The sequence below is a fragment of the Theropithecus gelada genome, chromosome 6 (genome assembly GCF_003255815.1).
Source record: "Theropithecus gelada isolate Dixy chromosome 6, Tgel_1.0, whole genome shotgun sequence".
NCBI lineage: Eukaryota > Metazoa > Chordata > Mammalia > Primates > Cercopithecidae > Theropithecus > Theropithecus gelada.
This window is the reverse complement of record NC_037673.1, coordinates 19,685,758-19,706,256: the sequence shown is the minus strand read 5'-3', so window position 1 is coordinate 19,706,256 and position 20,499 is coordinate 19,685,758. Positions and strand designations below refer to the sequence as shown.

The following is a 20,499-nucleotide window of genomic DNA, read 5'->3' as shown; positions in this document are numbered from 1 at the left end:
AACATACCAGCATATTCAATTTGATTATTTGCGCAGAAGAAAGATTCTAGAATGTCTGAAATTTTTGTCTCCAGGTCTTTTAAGCTTTCAGTATATGACCAAATTATAATACCATTAATAGTTGTTGCTACATTAATCAATAAAACTTTTCAAATATTCCTAAGCATTTACATGCCTTATTTATTTAAAAATATATGACAGCCCTGTGAAGTATTTTGAAAATCATTTTCAAGACGTGCAAACTGGCATAAAGCATTTAAGTCACTTTTGCAAATTCACATATTTAGAAATAGCCAAGTAGGCATTATTCCAGGTTCAGCTGAATGCAAAGCCTACACTGCAACCAGTGTAATCATGATCCAGGGCTTGAGTCACCCCAATGATCTGGGGCTTTTTCACCACTCACTGGTTTCTGTGGTGTAGCTGTTTGAATTTATTTTTGTTTATTTTTCATTCCATGGGATGATTTTTTTTAAGTTTAAAATGGTTCTTCTGTGATAATACTTTTTGACTATCTTTATGAGACTCTAAGCTTTGTAACACATTTATTGAGTAAAGATTCCATATATTTAATTTTACTGCATATGTATGAGTATTGTTTTAGATTAAGGTTCTTATAGTCACTTAGTCACTAATCAAATCAGTCTGTGAATTTGATATATATATATGTGCGTGTATGTGTGTGTGTGTGTGTTTGTGTGTGTGTGTATGTGTGTATTTCAGTGGAAGATGGCAGCATCTTTCCTCTCAACTCCAGATTCCAGCATATGTTAGTCTTCTTGAGCTAGGCAGGTAGCTCCTGCCGTCACTGTAGGAGCAGGTAAGGAAAACACAGCGAGGTCTTCTTCATAGCTGAAGTCTCAGGGGAGAAAGCAATTGCCAAACTCGTTCCCTCTGGACCACAGCAGAAAACAGCAACCAGCCTGCAGGAGCCTAAGAGAGGCCCAGAATGTTGATCTCCAAGGAGAGTCGAGGGGGAATTAAAGACTTCAGTATGATTAACTCCGGTGGGTGAGAGTTTGCATGGGAACTCAAGGACAGAATTCTCTCTGCCACATCAAGAAACTGATGCCCACAAAACTGATCTCCTCTGCCTTAGGAAGGCAAAGAGCTCTATGGTGCTCCCACCTGTGAGAGTGCTCCTGGTGAGCTATTTCCAAGACAAGTAAGGGTCCCAAGGAGCACAAAGGAAACTGTCATAACCACAGTGGGTAAAGCACTAGAGAGAAAAACAGGCAGAGCAGGAATTACCCAGAAAGACAGTACACTAAACATTAGTCAATACGAGCATTGGAGAGTTTTTACGGACGCCACAAACAGATTTCTGTAACTCAAAGCCTTTTGCTTTAAACAAATAAGTAAATAACAACAATAAAGAAAATCAATATATGGATTGAAGGTGTGAATGGTAACTGATTAGACCTGAATTATTGTCCTGGTACCTAAAATCATAACTGACTGGAAGAAGTAGCTAATAGCCATGGGAACAAACATAAAATTGTGGATATTGTGGGAAAAAGAAAGCAGATGTAGAGAACATATTCATTAGACCTATCATGTGAATAGCATGTGTTCTTGGAGAAAAATAAAGAGCAAGTGGAGGAAAGGAGCAATCATAATTTTTCTTGAAGTGAATAATATACTGACTTTATAAGTTTCGTTGACTTTCCAAGTTCCAGGAAGACTTAATAAAATAAGAATCAAACATAGGAAAATCCTGTTAAAGTTTTAAAGCCTAATAAAAAAGAGAAAATTTTAAAAACATTCAGAATTTTTAAAATTAGCTATAAATAAAAATGAAGATGCTACCCTCACATTTATTACATGAAATAGAGGAATCTGATAGAGAGTTGAGTCCCATTTACAGTCTACAGAGAAAACACCGAAGCCCCAAATCTATTGTTCAGAGAAATATGATCCATCAGCTAGGGCAAAATAAATATTTGGAGAAAGATCTGGAAAGTCTATTATTCTCCCACCTAATTTAGAAAAACATTTGAGAAAATAGTTGAAATTAAAAATAGTTGAAATAAATCAGAACAGTGATCTAAAAGTCAAGGAAAATTACAAAGAGGAAAAATGTTATCAGCTTTTTGAACTCTGGAATAGGTGTGTGTGTGTGCGTGTGTGTGTGTGTGTGTGTACACTGAGTTAATACGAATGGATATTTTTGAAATACTGTCAAAGGATGCCACATAATCTATGTGAGAATCGTGAGGCATAAAGTAATTTTTGTGGAAAAGACTGAGTTGAGGACTTGGGAACAAGTCAAAGTCCTCATCTGGGGTTTGGGAAGAAAGATGGGAATGGTGAAAAGTTAATATTCTTAAATTCTCTTACTGAGATGAGTCTGGTTGAGGGACAAAAATTTAATATCTGAAAGTAGTATAGAAAAAGGACAAGATAGAGTAAGTTTCAACTCTCTGTACTACTGTGGTTTCAGGCAAGATTCTATTGAGTTATTTTATGGGAAACCTTAAGCTGAATATTGGAAATTATATTTGGTCAGTAAGTTTTTGTGTGCGTGTGTATATACACACATTACTCTAGGAAAACAAATTCATACAATTCATGATAATAACATATAATACATAGTGTAACATGAATGCATAGAACATGATATGAAAGTGGAGGGAAAAATTCACTTTACATTGTGTTCTTAAGAATGGGTGATATATATTTTCATTAACTCTAACTCTGATTTTTTTTTTTTTTTTTTTTTTTTGAGTCAGAGTCTCGCTCCACCACCCAGGCTGGAGCGCAGTGGCATGATCTTGGCTCACTTCAACCTCTGCCTCTCACGTTCAAGCAATTCTCAAGTGTCAGCCTCCCAAGTAGCTGGGATTACAGGCATGTTCCACCAGGCCCAGCTAAAGTTTGTAATTTTAGTAGAGGCGAGGTCTTGCCATGTTGGTCAGAATGATCTTGAACTCTTGGTCTAAAATGATCCGCCCTTCTGGGCCTCCCAAAGTGTTGGGATTTGAGGTGTGAGTCACTGTGCCTGAGCAACTCTGATTTTAGAAACCAAAAGTTAATGATATTATAGGGCAAAGATCTGCAGACAGTGGTAGGGGGAACAAATCTGTCCTGCTCCCTGTTTTTGTGCATTTACTGAAACACAGCTACACTCGTTTACTTGAAGATTGTCCGTGGTAGTTTTGGCACTGCAGTGGCAGAGCTGGGTGGTCATATCACTGGCCCACAATGCCCAAAATATTTACAGTGTTTTCTTTTATTTAAAAAAAAAAATGAGTTTGCCAGTCTTCATTGTAAGCTATTATAGGGAGATCAGAGGCAAGGAACAATTAGAGGATGGTGTCATAGTTCTGATACACAAGGTATCTGCTGATCTATAGCAGTTAGTGTTCTGCCAGCCCTACTGGACTATATATGTATACACAGAAATATGGCACTTGTTACAAATATATGGGATCATGCTTATTCCCTTTGGGTGGATACTGTTAGTTATCTGATGAATATCCAGGCTTCCCTTCTGTGATACTAAGATAGCCCAGTTTTGTTAGAGAATATAGATGTGTTGCAAAATACGCATGTACATGCACAGAAAACATCTGAAGGAAATAGACACACACACGTTGTTGAAAGTTTACCTCTAAACACTATATTGTGGCTTTATTTGGTATGAAATGAAAAAGTGGTTCTAAATTTTTAATAAAAATCCTTTTTATAACACTAACACTTAAAATATACTGGTTTCTAATGCTAACTAATGACGAATAATAACTTAAGTAGGTGACAACAAAATTTTTATCAACATATGGTGCCTGATAAAATTACTTTTTTTTTTTTACCATATACTCATTAATTCAGTTTTGAATCATTAAAAAAACTCTCTCCATATATTTATTCAATTCTTTCTTGAGTGAGAGAGAGTAAATGCATTTTATGTGCTGAGAGCTGTGATGCTGGCTAGTAATATAATGGTTAATAAAACAAGACCACTACCTTTGAGCAAACTGCAGACTTACAAATAGAAAATTCCAATATGATGTCTGATAAGCACCAAAATAGGGGAACCATAGAGTTGGACGGGGAGCCCCACTTGTGGATGACAGAAGACATCCTCAGAGAATCTTAAATAATGCATAATGGTTTATCAGGTAGAGAAGGAAAAATAGATGGACATTTGACGTACAGGACAAAATGATTTTAAAAAATACTGTTTTCTTCCTGGTGAGTTTATAGTCCATCTTGGGCTGTGTGTGTCTGTGTGTGTGTGTGTGTGTGTGTGTGTGTGTGTACCCGTGTGTGCATTCGTGTGTTTTGGGGAAATAAAGAGGAAGATCATTCAAATAATAGATTTTCTATATAGCTTTGCAAATATGTTACGAGAATACAGAAAAGGCAGTACCAGAGACTTCCTTGGTGTGCAAGATTTTATCAGATTATTGTTTCTTGCATCTCTCGCTACGTAATGATTATGGAGCCGAAGTAATTGCAGTGCGCTATATTGCCAGTGAGAAAAGCGTAATGTTGTTGTATATTTCTTGTTGGTGGGCAATAATGTGCCGGCAAAGTCTGAGACATTTTGGATGGCTCAATACAGAAAGATGCAAAAATAAACTGGATTCTAAAGCATGTTTTAATGTAAGATTTGTATGTATCTTTTTGATCTACACAATATAACTTCACCAATTATCTAAGGAATCATATTCTCCTAGGAACAGGTTTTTCAATCTTTCCACTATTGACATTTTGGACTGGATAATTCTTTGTTGTGAGGGTCTTCCCTGTGCCTTGTAGGATGTTTAGTAACACTGCTGGCCTCTCCCCAATAAATGTGGCAGTCTTCCTCCCACTACCACAAAGTGGTGATGTCTTCAGACGTTGCCAAATGTCCTCTGGATGACAAAATTGCTCTGAGTTAAAAACTACTGCCTTAGGGAACATGCAATATAAAGAATTAAAAATGTCAAAGTAGAAACACAAATTAAATAATATATTTATTAAATGGATGATCCTGTCCAGAGAGACTTTCGTAGTGCCAGAATGCTCATGCCATGTACTTTAAAACAAAAATATGTTCTATCTGGCTAAGTAAGCAATAACAGTGTTTAAATATTAATTGTCATCTTGAAGTGCACAGTATTATGAAAACACTGAGGAAAGTCGTGGAATAAAATGAGGTTATTTGCACCCACAGAAGGAAGAGTAATGGCATGGCTACTTGGGAACCATGAGGTTCTCAATAAAAAATAAAAATAAAAAAATACACACACACACACACACACACACACACACACACACTGTAGAGCCTTCATTTAGAAGACCCCTTGAATTATGTTTGGTTCCTAGTAAGGTACTGACTGTCATATATGTGTGTGATATATACATGTATATATACATACATATGACATATACACATATGTGACACATACACATATGTGACATATACATATATACATATATGACATACATATACATGTATACAAACATTAAATATTTAGATAAGCATATATACATCCACTGTATATACTTATCTAAATAATTTCAACAGAGTAAACACATGTGAACAGAATGGCATTATAATATTATCGAGGGCAAATGTAACCTGGATTAATCCATAATGGATGTACATATTTGATCAATGCAAATTTGAGACTTTAAATTTTCCTTTTTTTGTGATATACAGTACATTATCACTTCAGCCTTGATCTTTACCACCTTCTATCAATTATTTTATGGAATTACTTCTTTAATTCCTTTCTCTACAGTTACATTACATGTCTAAGTTATATAGTCTTCAGAATTGACAATTAAAATATGAGATAATGAGTTAATGTGTTTATCACAACATGGAGATGAAAATGACCATGAGATGAAATGATAGCTGGTTTTCGAGTCAGGAGTCAAGTGAATGTTTTTAGAAATTAAGATGAATAAAATTGTATTTGTAAATGGCATTACACTTTCAAATGAAAAGCATATCATAACTGACTAAGAAATTTAACAATAATACAAAGACATAAAATTGGCAATAAAAAGCTGGTAAAGGTGTTTGTCTTAATTGTGCATATCATATCTCTTTTATTTAAAACAGGAATAATTTTTATCTCTTCTCTTTTTATGGAGACATCCTAAAGTTTCTGCAATTACAGTATTGCTTTCACCTAGAATGAGTTTCTATAATTGTATTAACTGAAATTTGTTTCTATTGCAGTCATTATTTTTTTTAAAATGTTTTAAATCTAGAAGTTGTTTCAAAAAAAATCTTATACCAGATCACAATGTAGTTTGGCAGAACATAAACTTTACTATTTTCTTTTTCAAATATACATTTCTATATGAAAATGTACAAACTTTTAGCTCTTCTGTATATTAGTAAAATAGACATCATTAAATACCATTTAAAAGCTTTTAACAGGTTGTAATAGGTTATGGAACTAGTAATTTTTAATGTATGAGAGAGAATAAAATATTGCATTTTAACAGAATTATGAGTATACATTTAATAAATTTTAGGTTCAATATAATAAACTTATTTTTGCAGCTACAAAAAGGAGATTGTTTTACTGCAAAGTTCCTTTTTCTTGGAAATGCACTGAAACATCTCTAATCTTTTTCATGTCTTCTTTTTTCACCTCCAATCTCTAAGGCCCCAGGCTGTTCCATTTGCAGCTGTGTTTCTTGTTACAGAGCAACAAGAAGAAACACCAGCTGTGCTGACTTTATTGTGCTTCTTGTTGGAGAGCTGATTTAGTTCTGCCCAAATATCTTGGGATGTTCACCCTGGACACCTGCCAAGATTCTAGTAGCCATTTAAAAATCATTACCCTGGGGCATAATGTTCGGAATGGGATCATTTCCAGAAAGTACAGCCAGCTCTCTAATTCTACATGGAACATTGCAGTACTCGTGAAGAGACACATTGGACAACTGACAAATCAGAAAGTGGACACAATTGTGCAAGTTTCATAATTTTCTTCTTTATTTGCATAAGTATTCTTCCGTGTAAGTTAGCTTTTGTTTCGTACAAATCGACCCATCCGCAATTTAGTGGCCACAAACAATATTTGTTTTATTTGCTCGTAATTCGGTGGGCCAGGCTGCTCTTCTGCTAGGGTCATACATTGCGCTGTAGTCATCTAGGAGCTCGAGTGGAGCTGGTGCCTCCCTCATCTGCAGTGGTGGATGCTGGTTATCAGCTGGTTTTTCTGGGGTCTCAGCTGGGTGGCTTGTCTCTGATCCATGGTATCTCATCTTCCAGTTAGGGTCCTGCTTCGTGTGCATTCTTAGGTCGGCAGTTCAAGAGGATAAGAATCAAAATATTAAGGATTTTAGAGAGAAGGCTCAGAAGTTCTGTTTTTCCACTTTTCCTGCATTCTGTTGTTGTATCCCCTCGGTTGAAGGAAGATATTCCGTAAATATTTATCGAACAAGTACATGATGTTCCTTTCCACCTTCAATTACATCTAGAGGAAAGATTTTGTGGAAATATTGACTCTTAATTTTTGGAACATAATTGTTCCAATATCTGGTAAAATTGCATTATTGTTTCATTGGGTAAAGATTCTTTTTATTTTTTTTTATATATCCTTAACTTTGTTGTAAATTAAAGAAAGGCCCAATAAACCAACGTCGTTTTTAACTCTTATTCAGTGATTGATGTGATTTACTAGATTGTGTTTTACACTTCAAGTGATTCCTGAGCCTTTCCGTTTACTTTTTTTTTAACTTATATGTTAAGTTCAGCAATATATGTACAGGATGTGCAGGTTTGTTACATAGGTAAACATGTATCATGGGGTTTGTTGTATAGATCATTTCATCACCCAGGTATCAAACCTGGTATCCATTAGTTATTTTTCCTGATCCTCTCCCTCTTACTATCCTCTGCCCATTGGTAGGCCCCAGAGTACACGGTTACCCTCTTACCTCTTACTTTTTATGAATGTAAATGTAGACCAGACTTGGAATTCCCTAATAAAACTGGTCGTTTCACAAGATAAAATACTTGACTAGAAGATATCTATTTTTCTGCATAAATTGGACCACATTCATATAGATTTAATTGGTACGTCATGTTTTAAAAAATATGATAGAAAAGAATGACTTTCTTGTTTATAGGCCTCGATGTAGAAAACTGAAACACAAAACAAACCCGTCGGAGGTTCTTAGCAGTTTAAAGAAGCAGGTTATGTGTAGGTAATTCTAAAAAATAGAATAAGTGAAATTATTACAGTGGTCAATGGATCATTGAGGTATGTAATTTGGCTTTGGAATGTAGCACTTCTCTTGAAGTAGAGAATATCTTTTTTTGAGAAAATAAACATAACAAAATATTCACTACAATTGATCTTAGAGCAACTTTGACTTATTATTTTAGCACCTCTCACCTTTAATTATAAGTTACTTAGAAATCATCTGATATTATACTGGTCTGTAGGTCCCTTAAAAATATGTTTTAAAAATCTCAGTATCATGTACACCTAACATAGTGTCTAAAACTAAATAGGTAATAAAATATAGAATGAGTAAACACAGATATACATTTTCACAGAGACTGAGAGCTATTATTAAATGTGACGTTTTCCTGTATTTATCATATTCATCATATTCATTCATGAATCAATTTTCTCATTAGAATCATTCTTATTAATTACATAAACTGACTGGAATATCACACATATAGATCCTAATAGTAACAATTTATGTTGTTTTCTTCTTATTGAGGAAATAGAATAAAGCAATAATCTCAAAATTGACACTTGTCATAATTCAAATATCACTAAAAATATTAATCAGTCTATGTTGTTGTCCCTATATTTAATCAAAGCATATGAATTAAAATTGTTTGTATCATTTTATACGTTGAAAAATATTTTAAGCAAAAGCTGAAATTATGGTATTAGGACATATACTGAAATTTTATTTTATTTAAACAATCAGGATATGTGATAATCACCCTCACTTTTAATTGAACCTGATTTCTAATTCTGTTTGGATAATTTTTTTTGAGGGGGCACATAATTTTGGATAGTTATGTCCATTTCCTAGGAGTCAGGTGTTCAGGGAATGTTCAGTGATCAGGCACAGAGAAAGCTGAACGTCAGAGATGTGGAGTTGGCCCAGTGATTAGATATAGAGTGAAGGCACCAAGATCATATCTGAAAATAACACACACATACAAAATGACTAGGTTTAGTGTGAAGGCATAGTGACCAGGCATAGAGTGAAAATGACACAGCAGTCAGATATAAACATTGCAGTCAGGTATAGCTGGAAGGTGCAATGGTCAGGTATAGACAGAAGGCAAAATGATCAGGTTTAGAGAGAAAGTACAGCATCAGATACAGTGAGAATATACAGCAATTGGGTATAGAATGAATGCACAGTGACTGGGTGTAGAGAAAGTCATCATGATCAGATAGAGAGTAAATGCACAATGGTCAGGTATAGAGGGGAGACACAGCAATTGGATGTAGAAACAAAACACTGTGAAGGTAGAAGGTGAGGGCACATCACTTAGAGAGAAAGCCCAGTGTGGAACAAGACTGGCAGTGCCATCACGGGTCTCTACTGCTTTCTACCAGACTTCCATTTTCCCAGTGGTTTTCAGTGATCAGTCCTTGATCATCATGAATTCATTCTCTTTGTCATAATTGCACATCTTCTTGAAATCATCTGAGTTTCAGCCAATTTCACTTCCCCTTTTAATATATACAAAAATTTTCTTGTATTCATACTCTGGCAAGGAGAAAACTTTGAAATCCTGTTTGGATATTTTTGTCCTGTACAAGCTAAATGGCCAATTTAAAGCTTCCACTACTGTGCCACACGGAAATAACATGGAATATTGTGGAAGTTGCGACCTTTCATAAAGGGGGTGCTACTTTCCAAGTTTATCACAACAGTCCATGTAGATACCAAGAAATAAGCACCCTTACACATAGAAGCAAATGTGATGGCTTTTGTTATATGCAACTGTTTGTGGTAATTTATTATGTAGTATAGAAAACAAACACACAAAAAAACACAAAAATCTAAATATGCAATAATATGCAATGTGGAATGTAAGCTAGCTACAGAAATTATATTAAACATCTATTATTTTAATTATATTTATTATATAAGTATATATTATAAAAGAAGAGATCAAAGTATTTGTTCTTTGTCTTTCAAGATCAATAATTTACTAGATTATTACTCTGTAGTGATTCTTCTGTGTTATGTCTCCCTCATATGTGAAGCTGTCTATATTTTTTAATTTTTTTGAGACAATATCTTACTCTGTCCCCCAGGTTAGCTAGAGTGCAATGGCATGATTCTGACTCACTGCAGCCTTAATCTCCCAGACTCAAGTGATCCTCCCACCCCAGCCTCCCACCTAAAGGTGTGTACTATCATGCCCAGCTAATTGTTGTATTTTTATTAGAGACAGGGTTTCACAATGTTGCCCACACTGAACAAAATTTTAATTGTTACATTCAAGTGTTCTTTATTAGCGGATTTTGAATTCTTGTGTTGTATCTTAATGTAAATTTTCTGGTCCATTATTTCAAGTGCTTTATTCAGAGATACCAACGTAAATTGTTCACTTAATTTTCATAGTTGTCATAAATACTCAAATCATAAATGTCTCATCCGATTATCTCTAAAATTCTTTTAATTCTTTTCTCCAATTAAGTTACCTGAATTTTCAAAAAAATAGTATTTTACGTAATTGTCATGTAGATATCCATGACAAATTATTGGGTGGGGTAAAAATGCATAGTGTTTTGTTTACTGTATGTATATGTGTATAAAATTATAGCCTTTTGAATGAACAGAGATAGAGTTATAGAAAGGTATACAAGACAATGTTAAGGTTGCTTTCCTTAAGAGAAATAGCACTGGACTTGTGTTTATATTTCTTACCAAGTATAGGTGTGACTTCTCTAACTTAAAATATCTGATATAATCAATACATTTAACAAAAAGAGATTGAATGGAAGTGGTTCCCTACTGTCTTTTCAGCGGAGATATAATAGCAGCACTTAGGTTGTACCTGCTTTATAACTAAAAATGCACTTGGAATCAGATTGCATGTGATTAAAGCAACCACTGAGACTGCAGTTGACAGCGACATAAAGAACCTGGTGATTCCAAGCGACATTTCATGAACTCTGTTCCACCATGTTTAATTTTCTGTCTTAAATATACATTTATATAATGTAGTAAGCCAATGATATTCTACTGTCTATACTTTTATTTAACTGGTTAGATGCTTTGCAAACACTCACCTGTGTTATGGAGGGTAGTGACTCAGCAACATTTGCCTCCGAGGGAGGACAGCTTGCAACAAAGCCACACCAGCCCAACCACATTTCAGAGTATGTGAGTGAGAAATCAACTTTCATTGCTTAAAGACTCTAAAATTTAGTGTGTGTTTGTTATTGCAATATAACTTACTCTTAGATATATCTTTCTGATATATCACCCCTTTGACATGTCAGAGACCATATACCAAAAAGAAACCATAAATATTTCAAAAAGAAACCATAATAATAAGATAGGGTACCAAGAGTGGACAAGAGATTCCAAAAATTCCTAGAGCACTGAAGACACTGAAATTGGATTAATGGACAGGAGGTGGGCGGCGTGGGGAGATACATCAAATGAATAGCCCTAAACATTAAAGGAGAACATTATCTTGTCCAAGAAAGTCCTTGTAAATACAAGATACGGAGAAGAAACTGGGAAAGTCACCCGGACAACTTATTAAATTGAAGCTTTCAAAACAAGAAAGAGGTTTTTTGGTTTTTTTTTTTTTTTTTTTTTTTTAATCTCTTCTCTGCAATCCAAGAAACTATATTTTTATTCTACCATAAGGCCTTTGGTGAATTTTTCTGAGGATGGATCAAAAAAGTAATATTGTGACACAAGAATTAACTTCCAGTAAACCAAAACGTCCACATCACAGGGGAACAAAAACAAAATAAAATAAAACAGCTCTTATCAATAGACAAATATCACAAGTCCCCTCTTCTGATGCAAGTTACTCCTGCTTTGGAAACAGAAGAGTACTCAACCAGCTTGGAAAGAATATCAATGCATTCCAGCCACACTTACTAACAGGTAGCATTCCAGTTGAGAAGGGAAAACATCAACTCAGTTTTTATTTTTTTTTTTTTTATTTATTTTTTTTTTTTTTTGAGACGGAGTCTCGCTCTGTCACCCAGGCTGGAGTGCAGTGGCCAGATCTCAGCTCACTGCAAGCTCCGCCTCCTGGGTTCACGCCATTCTCCTGCCTCAGCCTCCCGAGTAGCTGGGACTACAGGCGCCTGCCACCTCGCCCGGCTAAGTTTTTGTATTTTTAGTAGAGACGGGGTTTCACTGTGTTAGCCAGGATGGTCTCGATCTCCTGACCTCGTGATCCGCCCGTCTCGGCCTCCCAAAGTGCTGGGATTACAGGCTTGAGCCACCGCGCCCGGCCTCAACTCAGTTTTTAAATGATAATGTGCTATTATCTTTCAATCAACCAGCTGTTGTTTTTTTTTTTTTTTTTCCTTTCATTCTTTTGGAAATAAAGCAACAACATAAAAGACAAGGATTAAAATGAACAGAATAATGATTCGCTGTGGAGAACACTGTGAAATTTTGTTGCATTCATTAAACAAGAACAGCATGAAGTTGATGCAGGACTTTTCTCGCCCCCTTTGCTGGACTTGCAGCCGGGGTCACTCCATCTACTTAGCCCACTGCACTCAGCCCCTGGCAGGAGGGAGCATGTAAGCGAGGAAGTGTGGGGTCTGGCCAACTGCTTTGAGCATCAACGCAGGAGCAAACTCTGTGTGAGGCTGCAGTCAGATCAGGTGTGTCACCCTGAGGGGAATTTGATGATGCCCAGGCAATGGTGCCTGTGACCACCAAACCCCAGAGGGGATGTTACAGCGTGCTAATTAGCTGCCTGCTGTCCAAAGGAAAGAGGCATGTTAGCATCTCAGTTAGCCTTTTGCCCTGCTCTGGCCCATGACTCCAGGACTCTCACGGCTCCGGGACTGACTTGGACTTGCCATTGCTTCTGTCATGTGAGGCAGCTGCCCTCCATTGGCAAGGTCAGAGGGCCAGTGCTATAGACTTTCTGGGCACCTTCATTCAGTGGGTCTCGTGCTCTTGTCCCGCTGAGGTCACAGTGATAGTTGAAGGGTAGTGAAAGCAGAGAATTTTATTGAGTGACCAAACAGCTCTCGGCAGAGAGGGGATGGGAGGGTTGGCTTGTCTCTCCTGAAGTCAGGTCATCTCTCTGTGTGGCTGAGTCCACAGTTTTTGTAGGCATAGGTTAAAGAAGTGTGTACTGATCCATTCATGGGTTTGGAAAAAAGGTTAAAACAAAGGGACCAGTCAAAGGTGGGAACAGTGTAAAAACAATTAGGAAAGGGTAGATATATGTAAAATAGGTGTAGGGTGAAGCTCAATCAAAGGAAAGCACTACAAAGAGGAAGACAGATTCTTAATCTGGTCTGTGAATTTGACTTGTAGCTTGGTCTTCATGCTTTAAACTGTCTTTGGCTTGAAGATGAGATTTCATGGGATACCCGCCCCTGGTCTGCCTAGGATTTCTCTGCCTCCTGCCTCTATCATTTCCTGCTTTGAAGAGGTGCATCTAACTGCTGTTAGAATAGGGATCATGACCGATATTAGCTACTTCCTGCTGACAGGGGATGCTGTTTTGGGAAAACGGAACTCAGATTCCCCTCAGAGGCCTATCTGAGGGTTCCTGGTTAAAGGGAGCTGTCATCCGAGGCTCCAGTTGTGTGACCACTTAAAGTTTGACAGCCTGTAGGTGAGAAGAACAAGTTTTACAAGGTTAAGTATGCATGGATCAAATATTAACTCCTCACACAAAAAGGAGTTAAAAGGAAAGAATCTAGTGCCAAAGATAACAGATATAAGAGATTAAATATACTAATCATCCTGAAAACAATATTGTGCCCCAAGCTGTTTCACCCTGGTGAAAGAAATTAAATCTTAGATAGGAGCAATTAAACTTTACAAGAAAGATAATTGTTTTAGGAAGTAGATATTCCCATTGGTTTTCAGGATTAAGGAGTCCTTCATAAACATACCTTATGGGCTTAATTACGATAAAGGCTAAACAAGAAATGCTTGATTTTGATGATATAGCTGTGTCACAGATTTTTTTATTTTTTATTTATTTATTTTTTTGAGACAGTGTCTCACTCTGTCACCTAGACTGGAATGCAGTGGCATGATCATAGCCCACTGCAACCTTGAACTCCTGGGCTCGAGACCCTCCTGCCTCAGCCTCCTGACTAACTGGTACTACAGGTGTATACCACCACATCTGTATAATTTTTTATTTTAAAAACTTTCTTTTTTTGGCTGGGTGTGGTGGTTCACACCTGTAATCATAGCACTTTGGGAGGCCGAGGCGGGTGGATCGCGAGGTCAGGAGATCAAGACCATCCTGGCTAACACAGTGAAACCCCGACTCTACTAAAAATACAAAAACTTAGCCGGGCGCAGTGGTAAGCGCCTGTAGTCCCAGCTACTCGGGAGGCTGAGGCAGGAGAATGGTGTGAACCTGGGAGGCGGAGCTTGCAGTGAGTCGAGATCACACCACTGCACTCCAGCCTGGGCGACAGAGCGAGACTCCATCTCAAAAAAAAAAGAAAAAAAAAAAAATTTTTTTTTTGTAGAAACATGATATCTCTATGTTGCCTAGGCTGGTCTTGAACACCTGGGCTCAAACTCCTGAGCTCAACTTGGCCTCTCACAGTTCTGTTATAGGTATGAGCCACTGCACTAGGCCTTTCTCATAGTTTTAAAAAATACATTTTTTTTTAAATTTTTTGAGACAAGGTCTTACTCTGTTACCCAGGCTGGAGTGCAGTGACACAATCAGGGCTCACTGCAGCCTTGCTCTCTGATGTTCAACTGATTCTCCTACCTCAGCCTCCTGAGTAGCTAGGACCACAAGTGTGCACTACCAAGTCTGGCTAATTTTTGTATTTTTTGCAGAAACAGGGTTTTGCCATGTTGCCCAGGCTGGTCTTAAACTACTGAGTTTAAGCAATCCACCAGCCTCAGCCTCCCAGAATGCTGGGATTGCAAGTGTGAGCCACCATGCAGGCTCATGAATTAATTCTTGATGGTGACACCTTTACTTTCCACTTCATTAATTAAGTAAAATGGAAGCTAATCTCAAGAAACCATCTCTAAAACATATCACACATAAGAGAGATAATTTATAGGATACTTTGACAACAAATATTTGAGTTCTTAAACATTCTCTCTCTCTCTCTCTCTCTCTATATATATATATATATATATATATATTACATTCTCTCCTAAGAAATTCATCATTTCATTTCACATGCAATAAACAACTCTCTAGATGATGTATTTGTCAGGTTCTAATATGCTGAGTAATTCACGTTTTTGAATGCAAAGGGCATCCAGATTCTCATTTTAAAGTACAGATTGAGTATCCCTAATTCCAAAATCTGAAATCCAAAATGCTTCAATATCCAAAACTTTCTGAATGCTCACGTGATGATGAAGATGACATTGTTTAACACTGAAGAAAAGTTCCTATGTGATGAAAATATGTGATAGGGTCATTGTAGGAATAGAGTAGTGTGCATTTGTAATAGAACAAAAAATCTTGTCCATCTATAAAATCAAAGATGTAAACAATTGCTAATAAGGCAAGTGACTCTAGAGAAAAAATTTTAAATAGCCATCTCCAGAGGAACCATTTCCTGGTCCCTCAATTGCTTCTGATGTTTATTCTGTCCTTAAAAAGTACAGTAGACAGTAATCTTTTAGTTTATTGTTTAATGGCTCATATATGTAGTCTGGTGATGCTGTTCTTCTACTTAGCTACTACAAATGCATTACTTTTTCACTGCATTAATTGTATGCTTTTTTTTTTTTTAACCATTTAGTACTTCTGTGTGAAAATGATTGTTTATCAGTAGCATATAAATTCAGAGTCAGAAATAGTGGTGATGCCAAACAGCCAGAGATTGTCCACATAGGTGGCTGAGATAATGCTTTCTGATGGTTAAATGTACACAAATATTGTTTCGTTCACAAAATTATTAAAAGCATAACTTACTTTCAGTCTATAGAAATAAGATGCATATGAAATTTAAATGAATTTCATATTTAAACTTGGGTCCCATCCCCAAAATATCTCATTATGTATATGCAAATATTTCAAACTGAAAAGAATCTGAAATCTGAAATGTTGGTTCCAAGCATAAGAGATATTTAACTTGTACTCACTATATTAGCATCAAATATAGAATCTAACCTTTGTGTTTCATAGTGTGTAGTCATTACTCTTCAAAATGGGTAAAGGACCATTGGGGAGAAATCTGTTAATACCTTCTGTGTCAGTCAAAGTTCCAGCAGAAAAACACATCAACTGGTGGTTAGACAAATAGGAAAAATTGAGAACAGGTTACAAAAATGGAGGGACTGAAAAGTCAAATAGTACCCTATGAAACAATCACTGCAACAGTAGGGCTCCTTTAAGGCTGAGAGGTGTAGTGTTACCTAAGCCCAGAACCTGGATCTTATAGAATGGACCATGGTAGGGCACAGCTGAAAGGGAGCTGGAACCACTGAAGTACTGCAATCTTAGTCAGAGAAATCATCTGAAGCAGAAAGAAGGTGGGAGGGAGACAGAGACAGAAAGGCGGAGACAGAGAGATTGACTTATTATTGTTTTTCAATTTCCGTCTATTACTTCCCCTTATTCTGTTGGTAAGAAAAGCTAATCAATATCAATGACAGGTATTAAGTTTCTGCAAGCAGAGCAGAGCAGGACAGGGTAGGGAATTAATTTGAGATAATATGCAAATATACTTGTAAGATATGTAAGACTAGTGGGCATATGATCAGTCCAGTCAGTTTTCACCACAGCCATTTACTCTGTACAACTATGAAGAGAATCATGAACATTCTAGAAGACTGCAGAGGAGCACAACAGTGTTGTTAGTACCTGGATATTACTCCCTTCTAAGTATTCTGCCACATACTCTTATTTGACAAAATGGATTTACTGCCTCGGCCTTTCACTATGGGAAATGTGATAGAAAGCTTCTTCTGCCCAAGTAGATGCATCCACAGTGTCCTTATACACCATCAAGGACCACACAAAACAATTGCAGAAAATATTGTAAGTATTAAACAAGATTCAGCAGATCTTGACTGGGTCGAGTAATAGCGTATATGAGAAAGACTGCTACATATCAAAATAGATAGGGCTGGACTTGAATTCTGCCTTCTCCAATTGTCAACTAAACAACTTTTTTGAACCTCAACTTCTCTGTGGGTAAAACAGTATTAAATGTCATTTTCTCAATATTAATGTTAATTTAATTATTTTATTAAATTCAATGGCTTATAACAGAGGGCTACCACATCATTGGCACTTAATACATATTATTTCCCTGATTATTATTTTTTCCATTTATGGAGCAGAATATAAGTTGTATGTGTGAATGTGAAATTTCACATTAGTTAGTTCCATAAATAAGATCTTATTGAAAGTGCACAGAAATTAACAATTGCTGTGGTTTTATAGTTAATACACAAAATAGTGAATTTTGTTTTGGTACTCAGCCCAGATGTTTCATATGTGTACTTGCAGAAATGTTTTTCTTTTCAATCCAATGGCTTGAGTGAATACTCAAAACTTTATAAAATTACACAATGACTAGAATTCAGTGTTATTGGTCGTTGGTGAAATTACAGTTCTCCTGTATAGAATGAAATTTAAGTTGTGTCTTGATGACTATTGCTTTTTCACATTTCCTGGGAAATTCTTCTGAGAATTAAGCCCTAAGAGATTCCTTCAGAGAGGTACTCTGAGCCTTTGTAAATCTCCAGCTTATTTTTACTCAAAGATCTTATTCAACATTGAATCTCTTGAGATTTTAACAGAGCTGTGAACCCTGATGAGTCATGCATAACAATTTGTAGTCTCAGAGAGTATTTGCTTGGTATAAAAATGCCTTATTAAATATTTCAAATTGGTTTTTAGAAACTTTCCAGGAAGTCTACTCTTTCTGTTTCTTATTGATGTGCATCTGTGCAAAATGCATGCTATTTATAAAGCAGTAGTACCAAAAAACAAATGAAAAGAATGAGAATGACACAGGGCAGTCCCTAAAGAAAATAAGCTTTAAGTTTTATTGTAGAAAAGATATCTTGAAAGCATTCTCATATACTTAAATCTTCCTCAGATTTGTGTAAAACATCAGCTGAGAGAAACTAATCCTCAGCATGGGAACAGCTAACTGTGTGCCACAGGAAATATTTAACATGAAAATATTATATACCAAATAACCAATGAAACTTGAAATACAACATTTTTGTAATTATAGTTTTTAAGGGAAACAGTTTCAAAATATAAGAATGTTTCTAAAGCACTTTTGAAAGATATTTCTTTAATTGAGAAACCAATTATCTAGAGAGAGGAACTGTTGGTTTAATATCTATTCATCAAACCTATATAATAATTCCCAGAGAAAATTAGATTCCTATTTTAATATTCTGGTAGAATAATGGAATTTTAGACATTATATATTTCCATTTGGAAGTATTGCACTGTAGAGAATTTTTTTTTTTCTTTTCTACTATGCAGAAAATTTGGGCACACAGTATGAATAAAGAAATTGAATTATTCAAATAGGAGACTTTTCTCAGACAGAGATGTAAATACTGAGAATCTGTTTCACTTGAACTTTTAATGAGTGATAAAATTCATTAAAATGCCCAATACAATACATTAACTAACTTTTAAAATGTCAACAGGCAGATCATTAGAAGTGTCTGATCAAAAATATCAGATATTCATCTTTATTTACTTTAATCTATTTGTAACAATAACTTTTTATCTCTCTTATGATGGATCTGGTTTCAAATATAATACACAATTTTTTTCTTGACTTATAATTTCATAGTTTTGCCCAGATTAAAAAGCAACTAAAAATTATGAGAATAAATGTCAGTTTTTCCCACTGAAACTCTAGCACACCATCTTCATTTGCTAGAGTGTGACCCTACAAAAGTGCCACAGACTGGGTGACTGACACAACAGAAATGTATTATCTCACAGTCTGGAAGCTAGATGCCTGAGAACAAGGTGTCACCAGTTTATTCTCTCTGAACAGAGAAGGGACCTGTTTCACAGCTCTCCCATAGTGTCTAGTGGTTCGCTGACCATCTTCGGTGTTTTTGGCTTGTAGCCACATCACCCTAATATTTACATTCATCTTCACATGGTGTTATCCCTGTGTATATGTACCTTTCTCCACATTTTTCATTTTTATAAGTATGCCAGTCAATGTAGATTAGGGCCAACACTACTCTGGCATGATCTTCTCTTAACTAATTTCATTTAAAAAGTACTATTTCTAAAGAAGGTCACATTCTGAGGTACGGGGGATTAGGACTTCAACATATCCATTTTGGAGGATGTGATTTAACCCATAAGATATACCTTGATTAGCTTACTTATTCATTTCCTTTTTGTTTATTAATTGATTGATTGATTGTCTTAGTTTATTTGGACTCATGTAACAGAAAGCCATAGTGTAGGTGGCTTAAACAACATTTGTTTGTGACAATTCTGAAGGATGGGACGTGCAAGATCAAGGTGCAAGCAGATTCCATGATGATGGCACACTTCCTGGTTCACAGAAGGCCATCTTCTTGCTGTGTCATCATATGGCAGAAGGAATGAGGAAGCTCTTTGGGATCTTCTTAATAAAGTCACTAATCTCTTAATAAAGAGGAATCTGCTCTCACACGGTATTTGCAAAAACCCTGCCCCTAAATACCATCACACTAGAAGTTAGGATTTCAACATAGGAATTTGAGGGGCACATGAACATTTAGCCTATAGCATTAATAAAAGCACACACTTTTTTCTAGTATAAAGAATTACTGAATATACCAAGTCTTACAATTTTCCATCTAGATTTCAAATAAATAAGAATTTAAGATATGAATATATTTTTCTTTCAGCTCTAAGCTTTCTTTCCAGTCCTACCTAGTAAAAGATCCTTGAACAATGGGGCAAGAGATTTCTTTTCCATCCCTGCTATTTATGTCCAACCCTGTTCTGTTCTCTGATGGGTTGGCATTTAGTTGGGTTCTGCTATTCATAAGTGTGTGTGTTCCCTTCAGTCAGCAATCTGATACTCAAAGTGGTAACCTGATGCCTTCAGGCACCACCGAAGTACAGTACACATAGTACAAGAGGCAATTTGTTGCTCTTTGCTTCACACACAAAGAGAATTGTGTGAGACTTCCTGTGCAGAAATGTATGTAGCTATTAATGACCATTCTTTTGGATCAGGGCAGAGAGTTACTATATATTTTTTTTTTTTGTCTGCTCTACTAACTTTCCTTTGTTACTTTAAACAATCACTTAGACAATATCACCATGCTACCCTTCTTCCTTTTTCATCTCCTTTTCTTGTTTTTCCTTATTTAACTTGCCACTGCCTTCAT

General features: G+C 36.0%; 1 protein-coding gene across 10 annotated transcripts in view; it reads left to right on the top strand.

The window, feature by feature from the left end:
* The window catches only part of CDH18 (cadherin 18), a 1,123,324-nt gene that overhangs the window by 851,563 nt on the left and 251,262 nt on the right, over positions 1 to 20,499 (top strand). The window lies entirely within an intron of this gene.